The 18,523-nt window shown below is 37.1% G+C and overlaps 1 protein-coding gene across 19 annotated transcripts in view; it reads right to left on the reverse strand.

Annotated features, from left to right (window-relative positions):
- PSD3 (pleckstrin and Sec7 domain containing 3) overlaps positions 1-18,523 on the reverse strand; it is a 785,560-nt gene that overhangs the window by 692,505 nt on the left and 74,532 nt on the right. For all 19 annotated transcript variants that reach the window (XM_045055432.1, XM_045055440.1, XM_023252529.2 and 16 more), the window contains one exon: positions 9,830-9,878. The gene's annotated coding sequence lies outside the window, so the exon portion shown is untranslated. The remainder of the gene's footprint in view (positions 1-9,829; positions 9,879-18,523) is intronic.

Consider the following 18,523-nt stretch of genomic DNA (forward strand, 5'->3'; position numbering starts at 1 on the left):
CAATCTTCTGAACATTTAAAACAACAAAATTCAATAGAAGACAGAGCCTAAGATTTAGATTGAGAAGTTTAGCCTTGAGATGGCTTGGGTTTAGGTAGTGAGGGTAAGCCTCTTGTCTTCTCAGGTCACTACCGTACCAGAGAAGGAAAATGTAAGCAATCGTGTCTCACTGGATTGTTAAGAAGTCAAGCAAGAGAATGTGCCTTAAAGAATTTTGACACTCTAAAGCAGAGCTCAAACTTGTACTCAAGCCAACAGATGTGTTCAGATTTTGTGTATGCTTCGACCCACATGTTGCTTTAACATTTTTTTACCTGCTTGCTAACCTTTTTTAAAAGGACATTTCTTCTGAAAACCTGGATTTCTGTCTCCTCTGGGCAGCTGTCAGACTGACATTCCCAGGAGCACACCCGTCAGGACTGCTCACCCACCACGGAGGCCAGCTGACAGGGGCCGCTGATCATTGCGCCTGCCTCTTGCTTTTATTACACTGGAATTTTTCTTATAATGAAGTGAAGAGAAAAATGAAGCATTTCTTAGGTTTGTGTCTTTATCAAAAGTTAGAAAATGAAAGCTAGATTGAGAGGATCATATGGCTCAAGAAAAATGAGAGGAGTGTGTTTCTTTGCAGAAGAATGTGTTTACATGAATATGCTAAGAATAGGCTTACACGTTTAGTATGCAAATAAATTTCATCTGTGTTAAAAGCATGTCCTAAGATGCTTTTACAAAACAAATCCAGCCTACATGTTGTGATCCATACTCCATCATGTTATACAACGTTAACAACTGTTACATCAGCATCCCCTTATCTATTATTTACTTCTCCTCTTTTCTTCTGTTTAACAGGATATGAATTGTTTTTGTGGCCATTAGATTTCTTTGCCACCTTAGCACACTCTGTCCTAAAACTTTGTAGTATTATCTAATACGCTTCAAGTGTCTCCAATCTGAGTATGAATTGCTTATTTTTTTTTAATTTTTTTAACGTTTATTTATTTTTGAGACAGAGAGAGACAGAGCATGAACGGGGGAGGGGCAGAGAGAGGGAGGGAGACACAGAATCGGAAGCAGGCTCCAGGCTCTGAGCCATCAGCCCAGAGCCCGACGCGGGGCTCGAACTCACAGACCGCGAGATCGTGACCTGAGCTGCAGTCGGACGCTTAACCGACTGAGCCTCCCAGGCACCCCTGAATTGCTTATTTTTAATCTCCCCACATTTCCAGCCTTAGATTCCTGTTCATATTGGGGACTATGTGGTCACGAAATGAAAGGACAGTTCACCATCTGCTGCAGGAAATCACTCATGTACCATGTGAAAACTCACTCATAGCATGAGATTGATTATAAAGCCCAGAAGTCAGCCAGGTTGTTTTTCCTCCTGGAAGATACCACTATTGGTTTTTATTACCTCCCTTGCAGGTCATATATTCACACTTAATTTAGTGGCATTTAAGCGCCCAAACACCCAGACTAGGAACTCAGAGCTACCTTTGGGTCTTCCTTCTGCTTCACCTTCCACATTAATTTAACTATTATATCTCATGAATTATACTTAAAACTATTTCTGGAATCTGTCTCATTTTCTTCATACTTACTGAAAAATACCATTGTAAAAACTTTTAAACATTTTTTCCTGTCTTTCCCCCACCTGTTGTGTTCTTTGTGTTGTATATATATTTGCATATCATAAACACACACAACACACACACAAATGGTATAACCACCCCTCTATGGCACCTTCAAGATCTGGGCCCTTGTGTATCCCCTCAAGCTCAACTTTGATCATTTTATACCTCATTCAGACCCCACTCATTCGTTAATGAATTTTATAAATATTTATTGAATGTCTATAATATTCTTATTGTTATTTTAGGTTCTGAGGATACAGCAGTGAACAGAAACAGACAAAAATCTATATCTTTCTGGAACTTATACTCTGGAGATGGGTTCTAGATGGCAGATAATAAAATAAATACATAGAATATAGAATGTGTTTGATAGTTATATGTGATATGAAAAATAAAAAAGAAGAGATTGCAATCTATATAGGGGTATTAAGAAGACTTACTGAGAAGGTTTATTGAATAAAAAGTGGAGGGTGTAGAACAAGTGTGCCTGGGAGAGGCTGGAGGAAGAGCTAGATGCCTGTGGGTGGAGAGGAGGGGGCAAGAAGAGGAAGTAGAGGGAAGGGAAGCAGAATGAGGAGAGGAGAAGTGTCCAATAATTCAGGACCTTGACCAACTGCAGGGAGGAGTTTAGCTTTTTCTTTAGGTGAAATGAGAGTCAAGGTGGGTTTGATCTGGACAAGTACATGATCTGTCTTACTGTAGAAACAGATCACTCTGCTATGTAGATAATAGATTGAAGTGAGGCAACCCTGCCAGAGGTGATGGTGCCTTGGACCAGGATGGAAGCAATAGAGCTAGTGAGACATGATCAGGTCTGGATCCTTTCAGGGGATCCAGAAAGATTTTCTGAAACCTTGTAAATGGAGTATGGAGGGTATTCAATAGTAACTTCTAGGCATTTGGTTTGAGCAACTGAAGGATGTGGTTGCCATAAACTACAAAAAGGAAGACCATGGGAGGAGCTGGTGGAACGTGGAGAGTGGAGGAATAAGAAGCTCAACTTGGGGTGTATTAAATTTGAGATGCTTATTAGATATCTAACTGGACATGTTGAATAGACAGTTTGGGATATGTATCCTCCACATCCAAGAAGAGCAGTATTCTTGCTTCCCTTCAATATCTCATTCTTTCATGTTTATATGCCATTCTGTACTTGCTTAAATGTGCTTTCCTCTTGACCTTCACTTTACCTCTTATTCCAATGCATTTTAATTACTATTTTTTCTCTCTTCCTTTCACCATACTGTTCCACTACTCACCCTCAGCATAATGCCTAATGCAAAATAAATAATCAAGAAAAGCCCATTGAATAATTGAATCCTAGGAGGGCCATAATCTCCTATGTTCACTTGTTAGATTTCTTAATATATGTTGCTATTTTTCCTGTCCCACAAAATGAACTGTTTGGCACATATTGATTTAATCAATGTGAATTATATTCTATTTTTGTTGATGTGCCTTTTTTTCATATTCCCTTGGACATCAATTTATCAAGGATGAGTAATATCTGGCACATAGAGTCTCTAATAGCTTCCTTTTGTTATTAGATCAATGATTGAGTAATTGAGAAAGAAAATATCTAGAAAAAGAATGCCCCAATTCCTTGAAAATGGCGCTAAAGAGAAGGCATGGCAGAATAAAATATTAACAATGAAATTGCTTTGGGGTCACTTGAATCCTTGTTCATGGACACTTGACACCACTTTTATAGTATATGTTCAGCAGCCAGTATCTTCATAATGGTAGTTTGACCTCTGGATATTGGGTGCAATTATTGTGACTTTATTTAATGTTTGCTGTATTTTAGAAGACACATTAAAAAAAAAACTCTTAACAAACAGATTCTCCCTCCCACCTCTCTACCTTCACCCGTCCTCAAATCCTTCTCCAGAGCCTAACCCAGTTAATAGTTATTTTCTCCCAGTTTTTCAGAGACTGTCTAAGCCTTAATTAATATATATCCTTTTTTTACATAAATGGGACCCTATTACATAATTCTTCTATCACATCACTCTCTTTCATAATAGGTTGTAATAATCATGTGTGCTAATACACTTGTTTCTTTTCAAGAGCTCCATAACATTACACAGTATGTATGGGCCATAATATAATTAAAAATATCCTATTGTTGGGCATTTATTGCTGGATTTATTGTTGCAATAAAAAATGCTGTAGCGAACATGTATGCCTATATATACATATATACAAACACAAAAGCATTCAGAAACTTATAATATGTATATGTATGTATATGCATATATAGATATATGTGTATATATACACATAAAGTTGTTCATATATATATATTTCATGCTAATTGTCTATAGGATACTTTTTAAAAGAGCATTTGCTGTTATAATTTTTGAGATATAATTGACCAACTCTAAGAAACCCAGCAAGATACACTAGCATCCACAAAGACATGCTGCACAAAATTTAATCAGTACCCAGATTTCTATTATTGAAGCCTCATTAACCAAGTCATCTACACTCATTTTCTAGATTGCTGGCTGGCTAAAGAGCAAGTAGCAGATGTTGACCTTGCAAAGGTTAACTTAATAGAGTTGAATTTGATTCAGATTCAATCACTGCTTCCACAGCTGTTCTGTGGGCCAAATAGTAGGCTATAGAGGTGATGTCATGGTGTTGCATTGCAGGGTTTGATGCTCAAACATGACTCACACCTATGCCCTGAAAGACTCTATTGTCATTTTGCTCCTGGGTGGAGCAGGGATTTGACTCACTCACTGACTCAGTCCACCAGCATAGCCTCAAATCTGCTGATGGACCTTCCATATGAGGATATTAACTCCAACATACCCTCTTCTCCAGCAAGTAGGTAAAGGTACAGAGAGCCCCAACCTACGATAGTCTTTTGCTCTGCAAAATATAGCTTATTCTTGGAGTTCTCCATCCCTTCCTCCTCTTTTCCCCACTCCACCCCACTACCCAGCTCCCTAATGGTACTTTAAACAGAAAGAGGTCATTTAAGTATAATTTAACAAACATGGTATGTGTAATATTGTGGCTAAGCATTTCAGTTAAATCCATGTGCTTAATTATAGATATATAATTTATCTGTAAATAAATCATGCTAGGGTGAGTGTAGTTTGAGCCTCAATCCCTCCTTACCAAGGAGATAATAGTTTCACAGCTTGGATGTGAACAAGCTTCATGGCTTTTTTTGTTTGTTTTGTTTTGTTTTTTGAGAGAGAGGGGGAGCAAGAGTGCAAATGGGGGAGAGACAGAGGAAGAGGAAGAGAAAGAGAAGTCTCAAGCAGGCTCCGTGCCCAACGGAGCCAATGAGGGACTCCATCCCATGACCGTGATATCATGACCTGAGCCAAAATCAAGAGTTGGACACTTAACAGACTAAGTCACCCAGGCACCCCTAGCTTCATGTTTTGATTGGATTCCTTATCCTCTGTTACAGCTCCAGGTTTTCTATTGCTCCCAGAATCACTTCTTTACGTGTTCTGATTGACATGTTTATGAATGTCACAAGGTAATTTTCTTGCTGCCAATTCTTGGTCTTTTAATGTATTCCTTTGCTTTCCTTTCTAAGAGATGCTTCAGCTTCTTCCCAAATATTCCCTTTTCTTCTCATTTTCCTGGTAGTGTCAGCATCTGCATTAAATCAATGTCTTGTCTGTGTTTGTTTAGATCTGTCTTTCCAGAGATTTCTCTGGGACTGTCTCTTTTCATGGAGTGAGAGGCTATTTCTTTGCCATGCAGGAAATCTCATCAGTAGGTCAGGAAAGACCAGCATTCAGGCATAGTCATCAGGAAGAGTGTTCCCTCTCCAATACACACACACACACACACACACACACACACACATGCACACAAACACACACTAAAATGAGCTCTGTTTATGCTAATTACCATTTATGCATTTTTAAAAGCCACTTGAGATTGGCAGAAAGTTCCTCTTAGCACCTTCCCTTTTTATTCCTGTACTGCATCCTCAGGCTGCCCTGAGGTTTGGAATGTCAGCAGATTGGAGGGATGGAACAGACATGCTTAAGTAGAAGAGGTGAAGCAGGAGGAAGACATGTTTGTTTCATCATCTCGGTAGAATGTTGTTACAGCTTGGGCTGGGATAAGGTTATGATCTTATTCCTTGGGGTAGAGCTATAGATTTTAGCCTTAGCTGCTTTTCCTAAAAGTATGTTCTACTCTCACCTCTTCTTTCTATGATTTTGAAAGTGCAACTGGTCAAGAAGAACCAATGGCACAAATGTGCCATATATCAACACACACTGACTCTTGCTCTCACAAAAAAAGTCAGTTAGGAGAGGGAGATCTTGAAGACAGGATCTTAATAGAAGATCTGGACTATGGTTTCCATCTGCTATTTTCTAGCTGTCTGGCATTGAGAAGGTGATAAACCTCTCCTGCCCTCCTGTGCATAATCATCTAAAGGCAGAAGGCTGGCTTGGGCTTCACAAGGTCCCTTCTATCTCTAATACCTATTATCCAAGCTCTTAGTTTAGTTAATCTGTTGATGCCCTTATCCTACCCCCAAAAAGACAGAAGTAGAATAAGTGATTACTAGGTGCCATGAAGTGAAGTGGATCACATTAATGGAAAAGCTGCTGTAAGTCAAATGGTATAGATCAAATCAGATGACCCTCTAAAGCTTGGGATTCCTTGAGTATATTTTTAGTTAGAAACAATAATGTAATAGTGGTGACATGAGACCATGCAAAATGTGCTCAGCACAGTGTTTAGAACATAGTCAGGCACCAAGAAATGAGAGTTTCTAACAAAAAAAATAATGATTTTGTTGTTAACTTTTTATAGAAAATTCCTCACATGATGTACATAGGCAGGTATATTATCTATCTTTGGTATCCACTGAGCAAACAGGTATATATATTTTAAATATTATATGTTATCTCTATGAAATATGCCTTACTTCAGTACCTCATAATTATAGTCTAATTTTACTGCAGCAAATAAAAAGTTTAGGGACATATTTGCTCAGAAGACAGGATGGTCTTTCCTGTTAGGCATACCTATCATCTGCAGGTGTAAGCTACACAGCATTAAAATAATTGTCCTGCATTTTGTCACAAGAACACTGTTGTTCTAACTTTTAAAACAAAATTCAAGGGGTGCATGTGTGGCTCAGTCTGTTAAGCATCTGACTCTTGGCCTCAGCTCAGGTCTTGGTCTCAAGGTTGTAAGTTCCAGCCCCACAATGGGCTCCATGCTGGGCTTGGAGCCGACTTAAAAAAAATAAATTAAAAAAAAAAAAAGAAAAAGAAATAAAACAAACTTCAAGTATATCAATAAAACAATGATACTTCTATATACTCACTTCTTAATGCATTGATAGAATTCTTCTTTCTAAATTTTAAAAATCAGTTTATTACTAATAAAGCAAAAATCACATTCCAGAGCATTCTTTCCCCCTCTGTCCCCATTAGCCCTCTTTTTCCTTGGCCACACCAAAGGACTGCCATGCAGGGTTGTGCTAGCACAAAGATACTGGGGAGAGGAGCTGATGGATCAGGTTAAGAGGGGGAGACGTCATTTATATGTCTCCCATGTAACTGTAATGGGGTTTAATTGTGTGTGACAGGCCGGATGCAAAATTCCAGGAAACTGAGAATTTTCCCTAGTGAAAACAGTGACGAATGACAAGCTGGGTTGGCCTGAATCAGTAATAGAAACTCCAAGGCACAACTTGACATGATGAGGTTTAGCTGAAAACTGTTTGAAAACAGTCTGGAAAGTGTCTCCTAGGTTGTCATTAGGAAAGAAATAGCCCTGAATAAAACTAATTCTCAGAAGAGTCTTATCCTACATAGGTGTGCTCAACCACGTGGCTGTCTTTCCACCCTACACCTACACTCAACCCAGAGATGGTAGTGACTGTCAAAAGTCAGGTCCTGATAATGGAGTATGGAATATGTGTGTAAATGATATATAGAGTATGTTGGTGGAACTGAAAACAAGATTTATGAGACTTCAAATGAAATCTAATGCATGTTACTTAAATCCTATTCATAATTCTAATTCCTAACAATTATATAAATTCTGCATTCTATAGAGCATTTCCCTATATTATCTTCCTTAATCCTTAAAACAATCTCATATAGTAGGCAGAGCAAATCATATCATCCTTACAATTGAGATAATGGAAACTCAGTGTGGTTAAGAAAATTACCACAACATCATACAGGTTGTCAGATTTTCTTATAGGTTCAGTAATTTCACCAGAATCTAAGAAACTACAAAGTTTCTAAGTGTTAGCTTTGAGAACTTATGTTAACCTAAAAAACTTACCATAAAACAATGATGTTTAGAAGTCAATGGAGTATTGTAGGTCCATTTCATTTTATTTATTAATTTTTAATTTTTAAAATGTTTATTTATTGAGAGAAAGAGCGCAAACAGGGGAGGGGCAGAGAAAGACATGCACACAGAATCCAAAGCAGGCTCCAGGCTCTGAGCTGTCAGCACAGAGCATGATGCCAGGCTCAAACCCACAAACCATGAGATCATGACCTGAGCCCAAGTTGGACGCTTAACTGACTGAGCCACCCAGGAGCCCCTCATTTTATTTTTTAACTTTATGTATTTATTTTGAGGAGGGGGGAAAGGCAGAGAGAGAGGGAGAGGGAGAGAATCCCAAGCATGTTCCACACTGTCAGAGCAGAGCCCAACATGGGGCTCAAACCCATGAACCATGAGATTGTGACCTGAGCTGAAGTTGGATGCTTAACCTACTTAACCACCCAAGTGCCTCATCTCATTTTAAACAGAGTAAGTGAGATTCCATATTTCCAGAAAAAAGAAAATTGGGTTGAGTGGGAATTATTTACTTTATAAAGGAAATCTTAATATATCAAAAGAATGTGATATGACTAGTTTAAATAACAAGTAATTCCTTTAAATGTACACTAGAATATTTTAAAATTCCTTTATTGATATATGTGTACTGATACATTTTAGGTGATCAAATTTATTGTAAGTAAGCAAACTACCACATATAAAGAATTCCTATAAATCAATAAGAAAAAGCAAACAAAATTAAAATGGACAAAATGTATTGCCAGTTGAGTCATAGAAGATAAAGCCCAAAAGGTCAACAAACACCTGCTTAAGAAGGAATGTTAGTTCCTACCTTCTTCCCTTCTTCCTGGACACATGGTTGTCCAGCAAAGGACTACATTTCCCAGCATCCTGCTAAGGGTGCACCTACGCCTCTATAAAACTAAGAAGGGCCAGTGGAATGTGAGTGGAAGGGATGTGTGCAGCTTCTGCCTTATTTGCCTATGAACAATGTTTTTCCAAAAATTCTCAAATCTTTTCCCAAAAGTTGGTATGTGGCAACAAGCTAACTGTAACCATGAAGACAAGGATGATGACCTACAGGATAGTAGTGTAAGAAAAGGAAAGATCCTTGAATAACTGTGGAGTCAAGCCACCTTACCAGCCTGGACTACCCAACATAAGATTGTTATACAAGAGAGAAATGTCCTTTTTAAAAACTACTATATCTGTGTGGCCTATGTGTTACAGTAGCTTAGCCTTCACCCTAATACAATGTTCAAACTAACTAGTAATCCATGAAGTGCCAGTTAGAACCAAGTTCTTTTTCATACCCTAAGGTTGATGACATTTAAAAATCCCTGTGATACTCTAAATTGGCAATGTGAAAATAAGAAATACTCATATATGAAAATATGAAATATTTTCAATATGAAAATAAGAAATACTCATATATTTCTACCTGGAGTATGAATTAGTACAACAACTTAGGGAATAATTTGTAGTATTTGTCAATATTACTAATGTAGAAAATTACCATCCCCTACAATTCATTTGTTTTAATTCTGAGCATTGTAATTTTACATACTGAAATATATCTAGAGCAGTTACAACATCACTTGTATTACCAAAATTTGAAAGCAACTTAAAAGTCTATTAATAAGAGGATGGATAAATAAGTTGTGGTATTTTCAAATAATTGAGCACAATCAGCAGTTATAAAAAATGAACCACCTCTATATGTAACAATATGAATAAACTTCATAAACATAATGTGAGAGAAAAGGAAGATGAAGAATATGTATAATATGATAGTAGTAGGTAAAATTCAAAATATGAAAAGGATAATTATTGCTTTGACTACATATATATTGTAATAAAGGTATGAAAATGCAGTCTGGAAGAATACATACCAGATTCTTCATAGTGGTGTCTCTGGGGAAGGAAGACAAGGAGGTGGATCTGTGAAGACAAACAAGGAGGACTTCAACATTGTTCATAATGTTTTATTTCCTTTGTGGAAAATGTCATGAAAAAATTGTTAATATTTGTAATTATGGCTATTGGGGTACAATCAGTGGTGTGCTGGATCTGGATCACACAGGGAGAGTGAATTTTGTGCATCTCTCTCCAACTCCCTTTTCAAGGATGTCACCATGATGGCTTGAATTGGCCACAGGGGAAGTATTTACATCACAGAAATCAGCAAATGGTACAAAGCAGAAGTTTTTTATTCTTCTGGAGAGTCAGTTGTTAACCTTGACTAGCACACTTCTGGGTACAATGTATCTATTAAATTAATCTTACTACTTTTAATGATTTTTAAAATTTTAAAAATATAAAAAATTATAGTTCTAGCTTTAACTTTTCAGGATTTTTTCTTTCTTTTTCTTTTATTTTCTTTCTTTTTTTTATTTTGCACAAAACATCCTGTATATGTGTCTTGCTGGGGGTTGGGAGAAATTTTGGACTTTCTACTTACTGCACAATTTCAAGAGCAACTGTGTTCAAATCATATATGACATCCCTATGTGGTAAGAAACTTCCTGTCTCTTCTCAAAGAAGATGGCGTCTTTCATAACTGCCAGAATGCCTACACTTATCTCATGAAATTTTAGTTGTTGAACCACAATTTTGACCTCTACTTGTATAAAAATAAATCCTGATTAAAAATGGTTATGATATTGCCTTGAAAGTCTATATGGTTTCAACAACCTCTGCACCCATAATGTAGGGTGTAATGTAATTATGCTTTCTGAACCCCAAATCAGGACATGTGGTCATACAAGTATGGAGGATTGTGGGCAGGATGCTTGACTTCAGTCCTGTCATTAAGATTCTGGGCTTTCAATCACTGCAACCACATTACAGATAACAAAGTCTACTTGTTCCTTATTAACCAGATAAGAGTACTCTGTTAACCTTAATCCTTGAAATGATTATTTTTAAGTAACTTCCAATTTTTTATTAAAAAGTAAAATATATTAAGTAAAATATATAAATATAAAAATATATAAATATAAAAGTAAAATATATAATATATAGAAAACATAGTTGTGAAAAGAGAAGTAAATAAAATAAAATCACCCACCCATAATTTCATGACCCAGAGACAACAACTGTTAATAGTTCAATAAATAACTTTTCAGCTTATCTTGTGTGTATATATATTTTTTCTTTTCAAAATAAGATTAAATCATGTACACTGGGTTTTTTTAATTGAGGTCTAGTTGACATACAATGCTACATTATTTTCAGGTGTACAAAATATAGTGATTTCACAAGTCTATACTTTATTCTATGCTCACCCTCACCACAAGTGTAGCTACCACTTGTCACCATACAACGTTATTACAATACCATTAACTATATTCCCTATGCTGTACCTTCCTTCCCCATGATTTATTTATTCCCTACATATACACGGCTTTAACTGGCCTTTTCCACATGAGACTCTATCATTAGTTTATTGCCATGTCATTTAATTTTCTTCAAAAGTGTTATTTTTATAACTATATAGCATTATATAACAATAATCAAATTCATTTTACCCATTCTTCCACTGTTAAATATTTGGATTATCTGCAATTCTTCCATATAATAAGCAATGATGTGATCTTCATGCTAGTAACTCTGCATACACCTCTTTTCCTTTCTTTGGGACAAATATTTTAAATTTTTAAAAATGTTTTATTTATTTTTGAGAGAGACAGAGACAGAGTATGAGTCAGGGAGGTGCAGAGAGAGAGGGAAACATAGAATACGAAGAAGATTCCAGGCTCTGTCAGCACAGTGGGGCTCTAACTCATGAACCGCGAGATCATGACCTGAGCCGAAGTTGGATGCTTAAATGACTGAGCCACCCAGGTGCCCCTGGGATAAATCTTAATCATGTAATTTCTGAGTCAAAAATTAGGAATACTTTTCAAACATTTTCAGTGATTATCTTTATGAAAATTGGTTATTCATGTAGAAACTTTATATCATACACAAAAATACATTTCAAGTGTACTAAAAACAAATGTAAGAAGTAAAACTGTTGATTTCAGAGTAAAATTTATAAAGATACCTTTTATAACACCAGGTTCAGGGGTGGGGAAGAGAAAAATACAATCAACAGATGTAACAATAAATACTTTTGAGTATAATAAAATGTAAAAATTTGTATGACAAAAGACACAATAAAAGACTAAGGACAGACTAGGAGAAAATATCTGCAACCCATAGAATGTAAAGAATTAGGATCCAGAACATAAGAACACTTATAAACCAGTAAGAAAAATGTAAGTAATACAATAGAAAAACAGGCAGACAATACGAAAGGCAAGCCATAAAAAAAGGAATCTGAACGGTTAATAAACTTAGGAGATGTGCTCAAATTTACTAGTAATAAACAAAATGTAAATTAAACTAACAAACTGGATCACATCCATCAGAGTAGCAAAAAATTTTAAAGTCTGACATCAAATTTAACAAGAATGTGATATAAATGGGACTCTCACAAGTTGCCAATGAGAAAGTAAATTGGTTCAAACATATGGAGGAGCAACTTGGTGATATTTATGAAAGCTCACAATGTTTGCTCTTGGGGTCTACCAGGATGAGTCAAGTCAGGTGCCCAGGGCACGACATTGAAGGAGGCATGCAGTCTCAGGGTCATATGAGTGCAGGTTAGCACCTGAGAATGAAGTCCTCCTGAAAACTGTGCTCCATGTACTTTGCTTGCCTCACCCTGGTCCCAGCCCTGATGTACATGTCCCAAAAGCCAATACTCCATTTCTAAATATATACTCACCAGTTCGTTCACATGTGCTCTAAGAGACACGAACAAGAATTTCATTGCAGCATTGTTCATAAAAGTGAAAATTGGAAACAATCCAAATGTCCAATAATAAAAGAATATACATATATATATAGCATTTTCATTGAATAGTATATTATAAAATAGTTTAAATCAATAGAGTTACATGTATCAACATGGCTAAATCTCATAATAAATCTCAAAAACATAATTTTGAATGAACAAAGTGAGTTGCAGAATGATAAATTTGGTATGATTCACTTACATAAAGCTTGAGACATGCTTTATAATATTATTAATTATTTATAGACACATTCATAGATAGTGTAAGACAAAAAAGTCATCTGAATGATAAACACTAAATTCATATTAGTTCTTTCTGTAAAAAGAGAGGGAGAATTAGGGTCAGAGTAATAAATGTAAAAGGTTTCTTTAACTGTTAAGTTTTTTGTTTTTGTTTTTTTTTTGAGAAAGAGTGAGAGTGCTAGTGCAAGCCAGGGAGAGGGATAGGGAGAGGGACAGAGAGAGAGAGAGAGAGAGAGAGAGAGAATCTTAAGCAGGCTCCCTGCTTAAGCAAGGAGCTTGATGTGGGGCTCAGTCCCATGATCCTGGGATCATGACCTGAGCTGAAATCAAGGTCAGACACTCAACCAACTGAGCCACCCAGGCAGACACCCCAAGATTTTTTTTTAAGTATCTGAAGCAAATACAACCAAATGTTAGGACTTCTTAAAGTTGGGTTGTGCACTCCTGGGTGTTGATTAAATTATTTTCCACAGTTGTATGTGTATTTGGATATTTAATAATTTTTAAAATGACTAAAAATGTTAAAGTTCATATTCATCTCCATAACTAGATGACTTTGGGAAAGTCAATTAACTTTTCCTGAATATCAGTTTATTTGTTCTCTAACATAATTATACAACTATATCCCAAGTCATAGAGTGATAGCCACTGCATTTTCTAACTCCACAGAGATTTTCTTGCTGTGTGTTAAACCTGGCTCAGCTTTTGAACTACTCCTAAGGTCTGGTAGGCTGTACTCATTAAATAGTGGGGCCCAGAATGGGTCCTATGTCATGAGATTCAGAACTGGATATGCCTAGGGTGTTCACTGAACTGTAATTCCATTTTCACCCTATTATCCTCACCTCTCAGGTATTGTGGTCGACACAATGACATACCACCCAAATCTCCTTGAAGGAAGGACTTCTTGCCCACTGCTGGGAGTATGTCAGCAGACAGTCTCTGGTTGCCAGCCCCTCCAGAGATTACTTCAGCTACAAAGAGCCACCTCATTCAAGGTCAAGCCTTTCCCAGAGTAGCGCATATCCAGTGACTAATAGAAGTTGGTACATAACCATCTAACAGTTTTGGCCCAACCCAGGATGACTACAACAGGGGATTTTAGGTTAGCTCCAAAGCTTCCTGTGGGATTGGTTAAGGCTGTTGCAGCTTGACCTCTCCTTCCCTTCCACAGGTACCAAGAGCATTCCCTAATTAATATTCTGTGGGCTAAACTCTGTTTCAGGGTCTGTTTCCTGGAGAATGAAACTTGTGAGGTTGGTATCAGGAGTGGGATGACAAAGGTAATATGGGGTTTTGGAACTGGATTGCTTGCCATCTGGTTAACAATGAGGAGCTTCTAATCAGTGATAAACTGAGCACAAGTAGTCCCTGGCAAAACTGGCTATCTACAGTGGATTGAATAGTGTTCTCCCCCACCATCCATATTCATGTCCATCCAGAACCGCAGAAGATGACCTTATCTGGAAATAGGGTCTTTGACTTTATTATACCATACACAAAAATAAATTCAAAATGGATTAAATACTTAAATGTGTGACAGGAAACCATCAAAATAGTAGAGGAGAACACAGGCAGCCACCTCTTTGACATCAGCCATAGCAACCTCTTACTAGATATGTCTCCTGAGGCAAGGGAAATAAAAGCAAAAATAAACTATTGGGACATCATCAAAATAAAAGCCTTCTGCCCAGCAGAGGAAACAGTCCACAAAACTAAACGACAGCCTGTGGAGTGGGAGAAAATATTTGCAAATGGCATATCTGATAAAAGGCTGATATCCAAAATCTATAAAGAACTTATTAAACTCAACACCCAAAAAACAAAAATCCAATTTAAAAATGGGAAGAAGACATGAATAGACATTTTTCCAAAGAAAACATACAGATGGCTAACAGACACTTGAAAAGATGCTCAACATCGCTCATCATCAGGGAAATACAAATCAAAACCACAATGAGATATCACCTCACTCCAGTCAGAATGGCTAAAATTAACAACACAAGAAACAATAGGTGTCAGCAAGGATGTGGAGGAAGGGATACCCTCCTGTACTATTGGTGGGAATGAAAACTTGTGCAGCCACTCTGGAGAACAGTATGCAGGTTCCTCAAAAAGTTAAAAATAGAACTATCCTACAACCCAGTAATTGTACTACTCGGTTTTTACCCAAAGGATACAAAAGTACTGATTCAAAGGGGCACATGCACCCCAATGTTCATAGCAACATAATCAACAATAGCCAAATTATGGAAAGAGCCCAAATGTTCATCGACTAATGAATGGATAAAGAGGATACGGTGTGTGTATATATATATATATATATATATATATATATATATATATATACAATGGAATATTATCTATCAAAAAAAATGAAATCTTGCCATTTGCAATGATGTGGATGGAGCTAGATTGTATTATGCTAAGTAAAATAAGTCAGAGAAAGACAAATACAATATGATTTCATTCACATGTGGAGTTTAAGAAACAAAACAAATGAATATAGGGGAAAGAAAAGAAAAAAATAGAGGGAGGCAAACCATAAAAGAGACACATAACCATAGGGAACACACTGAGGATTTCTGGAAGGGAGATGGACAGGGGGGATGGGTTTAATAAGTGATGGGTATTAAGGAGGGCATTTGTTGTGGTGAGCACTGGGTGTTACATGTAAATGATGTATCACTAACTTCTAGTCCTGCAACTAATATTACACTGTATATTAACTAACTAGAATTTAAATAAAAACTTAAAAAATTAAAAAACTTTTTTAAAAAAGGAAATAGTCTTTGAAAATGTTAATTAGTTAAGAATCTCAGGATAAAATCATCTTAGATTCAGGATTGCTTTAAGTCCAATGATTGTCATCCTTATGAAAAAAGGGGAAATATGCAGAGAGAGACAAATAGGGAAGAAGGCACGTGAAGATGGAGGCCGAGCATGAAGTCATGTAGCCACAACTTAAGAGATGTCAGCAATCTCTAGAAATAGGAAGAAGAGGAAGACTTCTCCCCTAGAGTCTCCAGGAGAAGCATGGTTCTACTGATACCTTGATTTCAGACTTTCAGCCTCCAAAACCATGAGAGAATAAATTTCTGTCTAAGCCATTCACTTTATTATGGCAGCCATAGGAAACTAATACTTACTGTGGTTGTTAAAACTTTCACCAGTAGCAAATTGAAATGGTTATACCAGGGGAAGGAAATGCCGGTAGCTGGTATAAAGTACTAGATGTGTCAAAAGTTTGGAGAAAATAGTAACGATGTAATTCAGTAGTATTACAAAGATAGGTTGATATTCTAGAAAAGATAGTGAAAACCTGAGAGCAATTTACAGACAAATGAGAGCCAAATGCGGACGCAAGAGGACCTCCTTGAAGCATACAAAAAGGCTCTCAAATGCTAGACAGAGAAAACAGAGAAAGGTGACTACCAGGCTCAGGACTAATTGTGAGAACAGCAGACCTCCAAAAAAAGGTGAAACTTCGGCCAAGGACATCTGAGTTGATTTTAGCTTGCCCTTCAATCTTGAAACTCCTAACTCCCCAAACTTCTGAAGTGGGCCACCCTTCCCTATTAAGAGCAGCATTCCCCTCTTACTCGAAGACAGTGTAGAAACCTTTACCCACAAGGTATGTGTCCCCATCAGACCTGCCCCCACCTCACTTTTTGGCCTCCATCCTATAACTAGTGTTAAGTTTCAGCACACCCCAGATGCTGAGAATACAGTGTAAGCCCATGTCCCTCATTCTCTTACAGGAGTGGTTTCTGAGAGCTCACCCAATAATCCCCCTGGGAGTCATCTCTGTCTCAGGACCTCTTCTGGGAAATTCTACCTGAGACAATATGCATTGTCACCATCCCACAGAGGTTGGCTATTTGCATACAACTTCATGTTTTTAAGTAAGTTTCAATGTATTAAAAGAGGAAATTGGGAAATATGGTGGTAAAACTAGTATCTCTAACTTTGTCCACAGCAGATCCAACAGCTCTGAAAGTTCTGTAAATGGCTCCTAAATGGTCTGAGCTTCCAGTCAGTTTTATTAATAAATTTAAGAACATTTGACCTATAATAGCTCCCACAAGCTTACAATTTGCTAATTGAAAGACTGCCTGCAACTAAAAGCAGGCTTTGCATGCCACAACCCTCTTGCATATTGGAAACAAAGGTCTCTCGAGGGATTTCAGGTTTACAAAGTCACATTCATGCTTGGAAATTTATGGGTTTAGCATTTTCCATTAGGTCATTTCATATCTTTAGGTTTTAGATCAGAGGATGGAAAATACACAGGCATGGTCATGGAACATTAACTGGAAATAATGAAGCTTTCTCTGGTACCTCTGCACCACTCCAAAGGAGATACTTGATTTAAAGTCCGTGAAAAGTAAACTGAGCCTTTCCAGATTAGATTATTTGGGACTAAATGTGAAGAGTTAAATAGTTCTTAATATAACAAAAACAAATTCTCTGGTGATATCACTCAGAGGAGAACTAGCAGTGATGTTTCTTCTTTAAACTGAAAGGCATTGATAACCTTGACCTTCAGTTAAAGTTGAAATAACTCTAAGTGAAGGTAGACATTGCTCTAGGGGCTTCTAGTCAAGTCACAGTTGAATTGTGGCTCATCCAGCTGTTCAAGGCTCATTCAAGTGTAGATGGTATGCAAACAGAAGAAGTGTGATTTATGTTTCTGTTTAAGGAGGTAATCTCAGCCAGTACTAATTTAACATCCTTTATGCTGACAAAATGAACAGAGAAGTCAAGATATGGGGACAAAGCCATGTGAAGTCATAGCCTTCAGCACCCAGTCTAGCATCTCATCACAATTAAAGCAGTACACATGCATTGGCATGAAAGAAGGAAATCTTAAAAGCTAAGACAAAAGGACTTCATTCTATGAAACCATCATGAAAATGAAAAAAAAAACCAAACAAACAAACCATAGAACAGGAGAAAACATTTGCAAATTGCTCACTGGATGAGGGACTGATAACCAGAATATATAAAGAACTCTTAGAATTCCATAATAAAGAAACAAATAACCCAATTAAAAATGAGCAATGTCTTTCAATTGATATTTCTTTTTTAAAAAAAAATTTTATTTATTTTTGAGAGAGAGAAAGACAGAGTGTGAGCTGGGGAAGGGGCAGGGAGAGGGAAACACAGATTCTGGAGTAGGCCCCAAGCTCTAAGCTATCAGCACAGAGCCCTATGCGGGGCCCAAACCCACAAAGCCATGAGATCATGACCAGAACCGAAGTCGGATGCTCAACCAACTGAGCCACCCAGGTGCCCCCAGTTGGTATTTCTTAAACAAAGGTATATGAATGACCAATAAACACATGAAAAGGTGTTCAACAGCATTGGCCATTTAGAAAATGCACATCAAAACCACAGTGAGCTACCACTAGGATACTAGAATCAAGAAGACAGATATAAAAAAATGGTGAAGATGTGGAGAAATTGGGAACCCTATACATTGCTGATTAAAGTATAA

This window comes from Felis catus, chromosome B1 (assembly GCF_018350175.1).
Source record: "Felis catus isolate Fca126 chromosome B1, F.catus_Fca126_mat1.0, whole genome shotgun sequence".
Lineage (NCBI taxonomy): Eukaryota > Metazoa > Chordata > Mammalia > Carnivora > Felidae > Felis > Felis catus.